This window comes from Triturus cristatus, chromosome 6, assembly GCF_964204655.1.
Source record: "Triturus cristatus chromosome 6, aTriCri1.1, whole genome shotgun sequence".
NCBI lineage: Eukaryota > Metazoa > Chordata > Amphibia > Caudata > Salamandridae > Triturus > Triturus cristatus.
The window spans coordinates 866,332,071-866,346,018 of NC_140589.1; the positions used below are offsets into that span (position 1 = coordinate 866,332,071).

Sequence of the window (13,948 nt, forward strand, 5' to 3'; positions counted from 1 at the left end):
TGATTCCCTGTCGAGTTTGTTGCCTAGAGCTGTATTCCTTGGAAGTACTGAAGCGTGTCCAGAACACTACTGTATTTTAAATTTGACAGAGTTGGGAAACTCTAACTTGCAGAAAGTTTACAAGATTTTCAGCATGTTTGTGAAAGACAATAACGTACATAATTTCAGAGAATATGTGCTTCTGCAGGTCTGCAACCTTGAAAGTCGCCACACTTTTGCAGTATTAACTCAATAGTCCATACCAAAATCACAGGAAAATGTCATTTGACAGGCTAGGTTTAGGCTTACTGAAAGGGTTGCACTATTTCAGTTCTAGAGATTTGCTAGCAGGCTTGATGTTCAGGAATCCGAGGTGAATTTACGTCACTACATTTACAAATACCAAAAAATGAAAACTATTTAGGTTTTTGTAGGTTAACCAGAACAGATGACTTGAGTAGCTGCTTATAGGTGACCAAAACGGACTCTATTGTAATCATAACTCTCAGTGAATCTGCAAGCTAGAAACCCATATCTGCAGATTGAAAATAGGTAGGTCTTTGAGGCTTATGTGTGTGGCATTTTCATTTGAGCTCTTTGTATCTTTACTCACCTTCTCTCTCTATTGTATGCTATATGATCTAGAGGAAATATTTTGAGAACATTGTGGTACTTAGTTGTTTTAAGGTGTATCAGGTTTAAGCCGAGAGGCATACGTCTTCTTCCCACAAATAGCAGCCAGTCTTTTCGTCCTCTCCGTATGTGGTTGGAGTGGTTCCTGACGGAGATACCGGCAGGTGTGGTCACCAGATTCTGGGGAGTGATCTTGGGGAGTAAGTTAGTTCCAGTATATGGGAGAGTTTGGTTAAACACTGGAAGATATTATAAACTGTTGACCTTATCATGAAGCCCGTTTTATGTTTTATTTTGAGGACCAAGCTTATTGTCTTAACTTATACTTGTGCCTGCTGATTTTTAGATCTCACCTACAAGATAGCTTTTAGCATGCTCACTTTTGCATTGTTGTTAGCTCAAGGCTTACTTTGATGCCTTTTTGATATTTTTCAGTTCAAGGAAACCATTTTTTAGCAAGGTGTTACGGGTTGTGGGAAATCCCAGGAGGGTTTCCAAAGGGTCATTAGGACCTAACACCCCAACTTACAGATTTCATCCTTTGGCATTCCTGATGGCTTCCTTTCATGTCAATGGACCTTTGCCACCGTTTTGGAATAGAGCTGGAATGAGAATACAAATCATGCTTAAATCATCAGCTGTTAGATTCTTAATGTTCAGTTGAAGATGAGAGGTTGCTAATTAGTTTTCAAAACCTTTATTTGTCTTAAATGATTAGTATGGTTTTTGTCATCTTTATTCATATTAGTTCGATTTACAGACATATCAGTAAAAAGATTGATTAGTGACAACACAAATAATCAATACAAAGTGTTCCATATTGGAAGTATGTAACTTAACTAGCTAAGATAGAACCCATAAAGAGTTCCTATTTGGAAAAGGGCAAAATAAACCTTTCCATAAAGAGTTGTTGTGGAAACTGAGCTGAGTTATCCACAGTCGCAGTACCAACCATCAAAATGTCAGTAAAGAAGGAAATGATTGTTGCAGTAGCATTGGTCAGGAAAGAGTTTGGATAAGGTAAAGAATAAAGTCACCTTTTGCAATAGCTGTCAGTAACAAGGTAAAGTCTTCTCCAAGCGAGTCTCAGAGAAGGAATGGGCCGAGCTGAGTCTGCTAGGAAGAATGAATCTAGAGTCTCTCCTCACTAACTAGGAACACTCATTAATATAAATTCACATAATAATGTATTGAAACTCAGTAGTTGTTAGTAGTTCTCCAATGGAACCCGCACATCCGATGGTGTCATCCGCTTCTGATGCCTCTCCTTGCGATTCCCATCGTAAACATCCACGCCGATATGTGGTTGAGCAATGTTGCATATATTTGTAACATGAAGGAAAGTTCTCATGAGAACCTCTTACCTAAGCTAAAAGATGTGCTCTTTGTCCATTGTGAATACAAGAGAAAGTCTGATCTGCTGAGACAAACCTAGCAATAATGGTCTTGTGAGGCATACACAAAATATGTCAAAAAAATTATTTATTCTAACAGTCACAGCAAAGATTGTTGTTTAGTTTAAATGAGCTAATGTGGCATCATGAAGTTAAGAAAACATAAGCTTGAAGTCAGCACATTCTTAAGTAAGATGCTAGTGCTAGGCAAAATGTTCTAAATAAACGTCTATTAAGCTATGAGCAAGAGTTGAAAGAAAAGGTTTTGGGCGTAGCGAAAGGGCCACATTTAAGTATGATAGCCTAGTACAAAAATATGTCTTTTACATTATTTCATATGCATCTATGCAAACAGATGTTCCCTATGTGTCCTTTATTTATGAATTATTTGCGATATTAACAAAGCATTAGAAAAGGATTCAGAAGTGTGGAGTTGTTGGCAGCATTTACTGGGCTTATTTATTGAATAGGTGAAAATGTGACCATGACAAAAATCCTACTGGCTAAAAAAAAGAATGACTGCTGAGCTAAGAAGAATCCAGCCAATTCTGATTTTCATAGGCTTGTGTAGAGAAACACTGGTGTAAATCTGCGTAATGAATGCAAACATTGCAGAATAAAATGCTAAAGCCATGGGCAACCCTGATTTTGGCCCTGTTGATGTGCAGATGACAGCGGTAGTCTATTCTCCGCAGCTGGCGAACAGTAATTTCTCGAAGAAAGGGCACCTGCTCTTCATTATTGGGAAAGAACAAGAGTTTTGTTGCGCTTCAGTTAGGCAGAAAGCCCTATGGCACTCAAGTAAGACCTTTTTTGCAGACTTCCACTCTGGTCCTGTGAGCTTGTGTTCAACCTTATGATCAGGTTGTATCTGTACTTCTGCTGAAGCTCTTAAATTCACCTTAGAAAATGAGGCAGTCACAAGCTGGGCCCACTGCCAAGTTGCAGAACACCATGTTCCCTCCTCAATGCCAGTTTACTCTGTCCCTAAACAAATACCCTCTCCAGATTATTTTATTACATTTTATTTTACATTTACTAGCGTTTTCTCTGGAGTCACTTGCCACATACTGGCCCTTCAGGGCAAGAGCGTGTAAAAGAGGTAGAGGAATTAATGTGGGCGGAGTATGGCCAGAACAGTACCACAACATAGAAACATTTTGTTATTTTTACAATTTCAGTTACTTATGATGTTTCATTCCATTTCTTCATATTAGTATACGTGATTAAAATCCAGTGACGCATTTCATGCTCCAAAAATGTCTGATGAAGCTGAAAGGGTTACACAAAAATGTGCTATTAACTGAGAAAATAGTATTTTTATTCAATTGAATTCTGTTGAACAGTAGGACACGGGAGAACGTGCAGTTTTAACATCTTGTCACAGTGCCTGGCGAATAACAATATCTCCAACTTTCTCTGCTTCCCATATTATCGTTTGTATTATAGAAATGTGTTCCCATCACTTTGAGAATGTCTTGAAGCTGCAATGAAAGAAAAGTCACGCCACATAGTAATTCGTAATATACACTTGTAATCAGTTAGCCACTTGCAATTGCAAGCGACGTTCTTGTGGTGACATTCTGGCTGAAGAACAAGTCCATTTTGGGAAATGACCACCTTGCTCTCCAACTGCACTTTCCCTATCCGGAGTTTGTGGGTATTTTTAATTCTCAGAGACTCGGTTTAAAATGTTTGAGGATTTGACCTGATTGGAGTGATGGCACCAGGGTTTGAAAAGGTAAGGGGATTTTTTTCTTTTTTTGATGGCTCCAAACTGCGTTTTTTGAGAGTAAACAAAACGACCTAACGCCCCACATTTATTATCTGGCCATCCAAAAGACAAAGCTCACCTCAGAAGGGCATGGTGCTATAACTGAGTTCGTGTTCTTTCAATATCACTGGTGTGCAAAATATATTTTTTCACTCACTCAAGATGCTTATGTGCACTGGTCTCTCGCTAACCTTAGCTTGACCTTTACCAGTGCCATCTTAAGGAGTTTGGGTCACTAGGCAGACATAATTTGAAGTCCACTGTTAAGGGCAACTTTGAATTTTATTGCACATTTTCTGCTAGTTCAAGCCTGCATGATCTCAAACAATTTTGAATTATACTTAAACTTTTTAAAAATGGGGTCGCTAAGCTGAAACGTGTCAAGCTCAGGGATCCAAAATCCTTGGGATGAGACTGGGTAGAGAGGCAAAGAGTGAAAGGTAGGGTAGGCGGAAAGCAGGATAGTGGTTGTGATAAAGAAATAGCCAGAGGTCTGATCAAGAGAAAGATTACTTACCTCTTTGTCTTTGAAGACAGGGTCCCTTGGCAATAGCCCACTTTGCCCAGGCTTAGAAAATCCCTGTTCTTATGTTTAATTAAATATGTTAAGGGACACTTGTGACTCTTAACAGTGTAAACAGAGCAAGCAACAAGAATTTAAATGGGTGGAGAGCCAAGGTCACAGATGCATCAAAAGCTGATCCAACACTCTGTTGGTGACAATAGACAGACTTATTCATTTTATTCAGATACCCAAGATTGTCCTCTCTTGGACTGTCTTTTTAAGCCTTGGTTAGAACAATATCATTTATTGATTGACCACCCTCCGGTGCCTGGTTTAGATAAGTTATAGAAAACACAAGAAGGCAAAATATGAATTAAGCCCCTAGCACAAATCACCAGTCCTTTAACTTACTCATACACCCATTAAAAGACGCACAAACGTGACAGGGCAGACATATAAGATTGGGGTGAGGAGTTAAAGGGGAAGAGAACTTGGCACAGGCAGGGAGAACGCTCATGACACAGACATAAGGGGCAAACAACACAAGGGCACAACTAAATATAACTGATCCTTCTAATTACTATTCAAGTGGGTTTGTATTTTTCTTATTTTTTTTCTGTCAGACAGTAACAGAATTTCTCGCAGACTGTAAAGATTTAAGGCGTAATGTGCAGAGATAAATTAAGAGCGGGTGCACAGTCCTGATTAGTGCAAAATGGTAGCAACAATGACAGCACTTTTAGGGTGTATCCGACATTATTTTATATGATATGCATATATACATGAGGTAGAGTAGCAATCTGGAATGGGTTTGTGAGTTTGAAAGAGGTCGAGAACAAAGGGGTTGTCAGTCTTATGTGCATTTTAGAGGAAGGCAAGGGGTTTCAGTGTGGCCGTAAAGGTGAGTGAAGAGTGCATGAAAAACTTGCGGAAACCGCTGTCAGTATTAAGGAAAAAAGTTTCCAGAGAGCAAAGTGGTCAGGTCTGAGCACACTTATGTTAATAAACAAAGACATATCAAGTAAATACCAGCTCTCTGCTTCCCTTTTCCACTCTCGAGGGCACCTCAGCCCTACCGCTGTCCCATGGCCCCCAGTCCACCAATGGACAGTGTTCCGCAGATGGTTTCTGGTCCTCAGTGTGGGACACACCCCACATAAAGGTATTGATGTGAAAGAATGTGCGTTGCACCTTTAGACCCTCACCACAATCCTATATTCGCATAAAAGGCCACTTTATTAAGAAAGGTTTGTAGATTATCAGTTCATTAACATTACAAGATAGACCATAAAACCAAACTACGTTAATACATTAAAATTACTGACATCCCTCCTTCCTTAAACTCCCAAGTTGGAAATATTCTCAAAACAACTCCTCATACCTCTCAACCTTTCTTTCCTCTTCCATGCACATCTTATCTTTGGCATTCCCCAATCTTAGTCTCTCGCGCCATACCAAGCATCCCCAAACACATCTTGTCTCGTTCCAAAGCCCAACGCTTACTTTTCTCCTGCCCGGCAGTCAGGGCCAGACTGGCCGTAGCGGGCACCAGGCGTTTCCCTGTTGGGCCGCCAGGGTGGGAGCCGGTTTTGCAGCATAGCTGCAATATTGGCCCCTTGTTCCAAAATCTACGGAAACCAGCCCTAGCAAACAGCTTGGCCGCACCCCCCAAACCCGCCCCCCTCCCACCAGGGGCCGGCCAAGCAGTTTGCCAGGGCCGGTTTCGGTTCCCAGTCCGGCCCTGCCGGCAGAACACCCTCCCCACCCCCTGTGGGTACGCCCGCGCATGACTCTCCTTCCCTTTCATACTTCCACCACCTTCATTCTACGACCTGCCGTACCATGGCATAATTTTATTTCATCACTACATATCCTTTTAGTAATACAACACCTTTAACATCTTCATAACATAAGGGTCGGTGGATGAGTCTCAAACTTCCTCTGCCTGCCCACTTGGTCATGGAGTCAGCTAGAAGCCGCCCTCCTGCCCCCTACACTTTATATGTCTCTACCACTCCGACCCTGCACCTTTTGCCCTTAGCCTATCCTTCTCTGCCTTCCTTGTGGTGTGTGACACTAGCCCGGAGACACCTGTGGGGGGGGGGGGGGGGGGGGGGGCCTTGCCTCTGTATCCTGATAGTTGAAGAGCTTTCTACATCGTTTTACACATTTCCGAGTCTCACCGGTGAGAAATGTTGTAGCCTTAAAAATGTGTCATTTAAATGACTATGTTTCAGATAATGTCTTGAATAAGGTCGCTCCTTTGTGGGCACCCAGGCTCATCTTTAAATGACTTCTCTCCGTCGCAGTTTCGTGATCCACTATGATTTGGTGAAATGCCAGTTTTTTCTTAGCCGAAACGAGTTAGCAGACTAAGCAGCTCTTCTGTTTGTTTCAGTTTGCAAACAACAGACGGAAAATGAAATACAAGTAAAAAAAAACATTCTTGCGGGAGAACACGGAGAGCTGCCAAAAACATTAATATTTCGGCTTACTTGTAACAAAATCAAATATTGCAGGGGGTGGTAAATGCTGCAGAGTTCAAGCCTGCCAAAAAAATGATTTCTGCAACCTATAGCCTGCTGTCACCGCTACTAACTTTGTGCAGCTATGATGCGGGATGTGTTCTTGTCAACGGGTCCAGTTCGAGACATACCTGGGGTATTACCTATCCCTTGTTTGCAGTGCATTTGCCAACAGTGCGAGCCGAAGACGGCAAGTGCACATCTGCTTTCATCCTCTACTTGCCCTCCTACCATTCTGCACGACATTTTGGAAACATTCTGTTCTTCAGAGAGTTGCACGTAAAGCTTGTGGTATGTAAAACACGCATCTGTCCCTCAGGGCAGTGTAGAACTACCCCTGTATAATGCATGAAATTGCGCTCCAGAATTGGAGATGTTGCACCAGCAGTCCGTCTTCAGTGTCTTTTTGCTTTCTCTATATGGACTCCTATTTATAGGATGTGTATAGCTCTGTAGAAGTGAAAGGGGCTACAAGTTAGTTTCCCAAATAGCCTCTCTCAATTTTATAAAGCTAACATTCTTGCACTAGCATGAAATGTCACATTTTGTAAGTTGCCTTCTTGGACAAGTTCTTTTCGAGCTTTCAGGAAGTAAAATATCAGCTGCTAATCCAGGGACTTTCAGTTGAAATCCCAGCTTCCCCCTCGTGTCCAACGCCCTGATTCTAGGCAGTGCCTTTTAACTCCGAGTGCAGTTTCCCGCAGCTGTAAAGCAATTCTAGTCCTTAAATAAAAAATAGCCAGAATGTAACGCTATGTATTTCTCTTTTTCTAGTCTGACTTCAAGTTGGTGAATCTATATTTATTTTAAAAAGGGAGAACAGATTCCTATTGTAATCTAAACATCCAGTGTTTTTTGCACATTCATAATAAATAGTCCGCTCCTGAGCGAATGGTGCAGGCGCTATATACCTTGATAAGGATGGAGTAAAACCTTTGATCCAGTGGCAGGCAGTTCTTTCCACTGTTTTTGTAACTACACCCAATGTCTGTGTAAAATGTACTTTTGCACTCCTTGCAATGTTCATGGTTTGGATCAGCTACTGTTTGATTGATAGGCAAGTATCTTGCTCCAAGTCCCTTGGACATTCAGAGATACATTGTTTATTGCAGCCACACAACCATGCACTTTTATTGATACATGCGCATCAGCCATCAGTAAATATGGCAAACTGGGCGCAGTTGAGTAAGCCACCTAAGCAAGATGTCAAGATGTGGAATCCTAAGGGATCACCTTTTGAGTTTACTAACCAAGGACACCTGATCAGTCACTTCTGACATAAGATTAGCAACCCATGCACTTTTAAGCCATTGGTACGTGTGCTGTACACTTGTACATCTCCCTTTATGGACTGTGAACCTTAACCACATTCCAGGCCATCGTTTTCTGCTCACTGTGTAGCTACCGACTACCACAACCACAAGCCAATAAGCCAGGGGCCAGCCCAAAAGGAACAGGTAATTTGGGACTAGTATGTCACACCCACTACGTAAGAGAACTCCAGCAACTCCAGACACGCAGTGCTTCACCAGTGAAGCGCAGCTTGACTACTGTAGCGCTACGAACTATGGCACCCACGTTTGGACATACCTGTCCAACAATAACGTCCTGTAGTTTAACTTTAATTGTCTGCAAAAACAGAGGCACTCCTTCTTATCTCTGTAAAGTGTTGCACAATTTTCAAAAACATTTTCATGGATATGCACTTTCTGTAGAAAGTGAAGAGATTTTTGCAGAAATCAGTGGTACTTGGTTGGTAGTTCTTTGTTATAGCACTAACAGAACATCACGTTTTCCCTTTACTTCTGAGTCACCACAGTTCGCGAGAGTCTACATGTCGCCTGTCTCCCAGGTTTCGGTTGACAAGTCAAGAAAGGCAAATTTGTAGATTTGAACCTAAAAAAACAGACTTCTCTGCAGGAGGACAGTGTGTGGTATCCTGTTTGCTAGATAGCTGTATGCATTCCTCTGCAGGGACTCTCATTTAATTTCGCTGTTACTTGCTTCCCCTCTAGGATAATCAAATCCTCCTGTTTTGACAGAACACACGGTCAAAATGGAGCCCCTATATACATCTGCCATTGTTGTATTAAAGTGGTAAATCTTGTGCTGTAATTAAATTGAATATTGACATAAAAAGAGAAATGCATACTCCCAAACCCCTTAGTTGTGGATAGCCATTTACTAGCCCACGTTGTATACATTCTTACATGCAGTTTGCAGATAGCCTACAACGCTTAAGATGGTGAAGATAAATTCTTTCTTATGTAAACGTTGATCAGGCAGCTTAGATTAACTAATAGCAACAGGAAAGGGATTTACCAAAGTTGTATTAGGAGTAGAGATTGACAGGAAGTTATGACGTAGCAGAATGTATATTATAAGTGTTGGAGCCTTCATTATTTTTTTACCTTTGCTATAAATCTGTCAGTTTCTCTTTGAAAAAATATATATGACTAATATGTGGTTTGAAGCAACTTGCATTATAGGATTTCACTTGGCTTATGTCTGTGCTGAAATATAATTAGCCTCTTTCTGTGCCTCAGCCTTAACTAGAAAAATATAGTGTCATGCTTGATTCTAATGACAAAGACAATCAAAAGGTTGATGGAATAGAATGCCTCCAGACTAATTACTTTTATTTCCCTTGATTCAGGCCTTTTTACCCCTCAGTTTTGTGCTGCCTTAACTCCAGGAGTGGCTAGGTAGGGTCAGATGTGGGTCCCAAATTTGCTTAGCTGCAGGTGCTTATCACTTCAGGGCGAAATTGATGATATTTGGTGCTTTCACCCTTACTGGTAGTGGAGTCCTATCAGGACCATGAGTATTCCCCAAACCTGGCCTCTGAGAAGGAATGGCCCCTTCATCATCAATTTCCTGCAGCAGTTGACAAGCTTCTCTCCCAGGCTATTGCTAGAGTGCTTGCACCCCTGCAGGAGAGCATTGCCAAGTTGACGTCCCAGGTCTCTGGTGGCTCAGGGATCCTCGGGGACACAGGGGCAGTGCCTAGCGGCCTATCTGCATCTACTTCCCATAAGGCCCAGAAATGTGACGCAGGGCACCTGGAAGGCTTTGATCGAGTAAGAAGGGACTTCCTTAAGAGTGTGCTTATGTGGCAGAACGCACCCTACTGGGAGGGTGTTTTCCCCAGGGAATTAAGGGACGCTGTCGCACCGCACTATCACCCTGAGGAGGGGTCCCCGAAACATGACACAATAATCTAAAATATGCTGCAGTAGCTGAGTTGATTATAAAGGATTCCATTGTTGTGAATGAGCTGATGGGAATCCAAAGGATTATGGCCAAAGGGACGAAGTTTCAGATAGCCGGCGGAAGTGTATAGAGTTAGTAAAGAGATCAGTGCTGCTAATGAGGAGCAAAATATAGGACCTGCGTTTTAAAGGAGGTCGACATGTGTGAGGCAGACTAAGGCGTGTGACGGTGTAAAAAGTAGGAAAGGAGAAAAGATTAGGGTATGGTTGGTGCATGGGACAACCAGCTCATATGGCATAATCTGTATTCTCTTTCACTTTTTGCAATGTAGTTTTTCCTTAATTCTGACATTTGCTCTTCAAGCCTCTGAGTCCCATCTGATGTACTGCTCCTAGCATGTTTATGCAGTTGTACAAGTGTTACACCAGCAAACACATAGACATTACATAATTTTGCAGTTTTTAGGTACCATTCCTATCCTTTTTATTATAGAGATAATTTTTTCTGTATCTGCACTTCAACTTCTCTTGTAATTATTTTACGCTTGTGATTATTAAAAAGTACCCCAAGAATTAGATATGAAGTTTGTCCATATCCAGGTTTTTATCCAGAGTGGGATTCTTGGAGTAGGAGGTGATACTATCCAAAACAGAGAGGAGATTGTAGGGGAACAGTTTTTTCCATGAAGTAAATGATTTCCCTCATGGAGAAAGCAGATGGTGCAAACACACATTACAAATCATTTACACATGATTAAATGCACGTACATCTTCATTTAGGTCTGTGTAAATGCTTAAGCAAGTGCCTACTGTGGGGATGCAGCAACTATTGCATCTTCCCAGAAGTGCACCTATAATTATTTGCAAGTCTTTAAATAATCAAATAATAACTTGGACAAATAACTACTTAATTTTGGAAGCCATGCAGCCCAGAAAACTAGGACAATATAAAGGCTAGATAATTTAAAAATAGATAAGAAATTGAAGGTCTGTAGATGATATAAGAAATGCATATTTAACAGTAAAAAAAATCTATGATGGTTCAAGAACTGTTTAACACCAACACAGATATTATTCTGCTTCGAGAGAGACACAAATAACTTTGGGTTCCACACTAGCCTTGTCATTGGTATTAAGCGCTATATAAATGCATTTGTAATACAATACAATCCTGCATCGGGAATTGAAAAATGTATAAATGGGTGGTTTTCAATGCTAGCCATTTTACATCAGTTTACTTCAAAAAGAGGAGTTGCAATATTAGTGAAAAATGAAATCCCAATTAATATTTCTGCAACCTATGAGATAAATAGGAGGCAGGTGCGGCGTAGCAAATCTGTGAAAATACATTTACACTTGCTAGTCTGTATGAGCATGGATATGAATAATATCAGGAATTATACTGATATGTAGGCTTCTTTAACAAATATTAACACACATATGGTATTTTTGTGCATTGGAATGTTGCAATCGAATCAGTCACCAGGAATAATAATAATACTGAAGCTTATAAAGCGTGACAGCTACCCCAAACAGGGGTGTCCCGGCGCTGAGACATCAGGTGAATAACGTCAGAGAGGGTAGCGAACTTAACCGCCCATTATTAATCTGCCTTAAAGAGCCACGTCTTCAAGGCCTTTCGAAAACAAGTTTCTGAATTAGCCTGCCGCAAGGGACCTGGTAGGGCATTCCACAGTGAGGCCGTTCTGACCGTGAATGCTCTACCGCCCAGGCGTGATTTCACAAAGCGTGGGGTGCGCAGCAATTTATGGAAATTAGATTGCAGCGCACGATTTTGCTTGTAGAGACACAGTCTTTCCTTCAGATATCTCGGGCATTTTGTGTTAAGAACCCGATAGGCCAACGTCATGGCCTTGAATATAATTCTTTTCTCCACTGGCAGCCAGTGGAGCTTCTGTAGATGCGGAGAGACATGGTGTCGAAATGGTATATGAAAAACCAGTCTCGCAGCCGCATTCTGTATCATCTGAAGGCGGTGAATTGTGAATTTGGGGAGGCCAAGATATAGGCCATTAGCGTAGTCTAGCCTAGATGTAACTGTGGCATGTACTACTGATTTGTGGCAGTCTTCCGGTAAAAAGTGCAGAACTTTCCGGAGATTTTTTTAATTTACTAAAACAGATTGCAGAGACCTTCTGTATTTGGGCTGAAAAGGAACGGTCAGACTACCATCTCACCCCTAAATTTAGAATGCATGTGGCAGGGGAAGGTGGTGGGCCCATTTCTGACGGCCACCATAAATCTGAATCTGGCACTGGGCCCTGACCGAAAAACAGAACTTCTGTCTTCCCAGCGTTGAGCTTTAATTTATTAGAGTTCATCCATAGAGCTATGTCGCGCAAGCAACCTTTAAAATTCTTAAAAGCATCTACCGTCTGCTCCTTAAACGAAAAAACCAACTGGGTGTCGTCCGCGTAGGAAATCGCTTTCACTCCCCAGTTGCCAATCAAAGAGAACAATGGGGCTTGGTAGAGGTTAAAAAGTAAAGGGCTCAAAGCTGAGCCCTGGGGGACACCGCACCAGAGCTGTTTTGATTTGGATTCATATGGTTTACGGGCCACTCTCTGAGTACGCCCACTCAGATAGGATGTCAGCCAGGTCAGAACCTTCCCACCAAACCCCACACCTTGTAGTCTCTGGACCAGTATGGTGTGGTCTACAGTTTCAAAAGCCGCGGACAGATCCAGGATCACCAGCAATGCTGATGCTCCTGAATCCAGAGACCACCTTACCGACTCTGCTAGGAGAGTGGTCTCCGTACTAAATCCTGCCCGAAAACCAGATTGTGTGTCATGCAGAGCGCCATTCTGCTCAATGAAAGTGGTCAGCTGGCCCTGAACCAGCTTCTCCAGCATTTTTCCTGGGGCGTGGAGCAAAGAGATGTGTCTAAGGTTGCTAAGATCATCTGGATCCCCATTAGGTTTCTTTCTCAAAGGGAAAAGTGTTGCATGTTTCCATTTATCAGGAAAGATGCCCGTATCCAGAGAGGAGTTCCATATATGAAGTAGCCCGCCCATCAGGGAAAGGGATAACATTTTCCACAGTTTGGGAGGGCATGGATCATCTGGAGCACCTGAGCGGCATTTATGGATTTCAGCTACAGCATCCTGAGGCGATATTGGTGTGAAGTTGGTAAGCATAGGTGCCTCTGCCGCAACCAGGGATATATCCGCTTCCACAGTTGCCTCAGATGTCACAAAGGAGTCGTAGACCTTTAGAATTTTATTATCAAAATGACTAGCAATTTCTTCGCACAAGGCTAGGGATGGTGTCACTTCCGTCTCTATCGCCTTGGGTTTAAACAAGGTTTGGACTACTTTAAAAACCTCACTACTGGAATGGTCTGCGTTCTGGATGCGTGAAACAATATAGTCCCGCCTGGCTGCTTTTATAGTTTTATGAAAATCTTTTAATGCTTTTTTGTAAGTTACCTTGGCTATATCACAGTAGCACAGCCTCCACTGGCGTTTCAATTTTTTGCACCTGCTTTTTGTTTCTTTGAGGGAATTAGAAAACCCAGGAGCAGTAGGGGACAGTCTAGTAGATTTCACTACTCTGACGGGAACAACTGACTCCACAGCAGTAGCAATCCATTGGTGCATAGAGGCTGCATCTGCATTGGGGTCAGAAAATAGACAAGGATAATTGTCCTGCAGAATAGAGCTTAATACTGCTTCAGTCAGGTTATTCCAATTTCTCTTTTGAATAACACGAGTTCCCTTAGCTTGCCCCAGGTTGGGCAGAGTAATCTGACGAGATCAGAGGGGACGGAGTCTCCATTTCGATGGCAGAGAAGTTGGAGAAAACTAAGTCCAAGGTGTGCCCCGCTATGTGCATCGGGGAGGACACCCGTTGTATGAGATTGGCACGTGCTAAGGACGAAACCAGTTGCGCTGCTTGAGAGC

The 13,948-nt window shown here is 42.1% G+C and overlaps 1 protein-coding gene across 4 annotated transcripts in view; it reads left to right on the plus strand.

Moving 5' to 3' along the window:
- MAP3K4 (mitogen-activated protein kinase kinase kinase 4) overlaps positions 1 to 13,948 on the plus strand; it is a 483,141-nt gene that overhangs the window by 95,271 nt on the left and 373,922 nt on the right. The gene's annotated exons all lie outside the window — the stretch shown is intronic.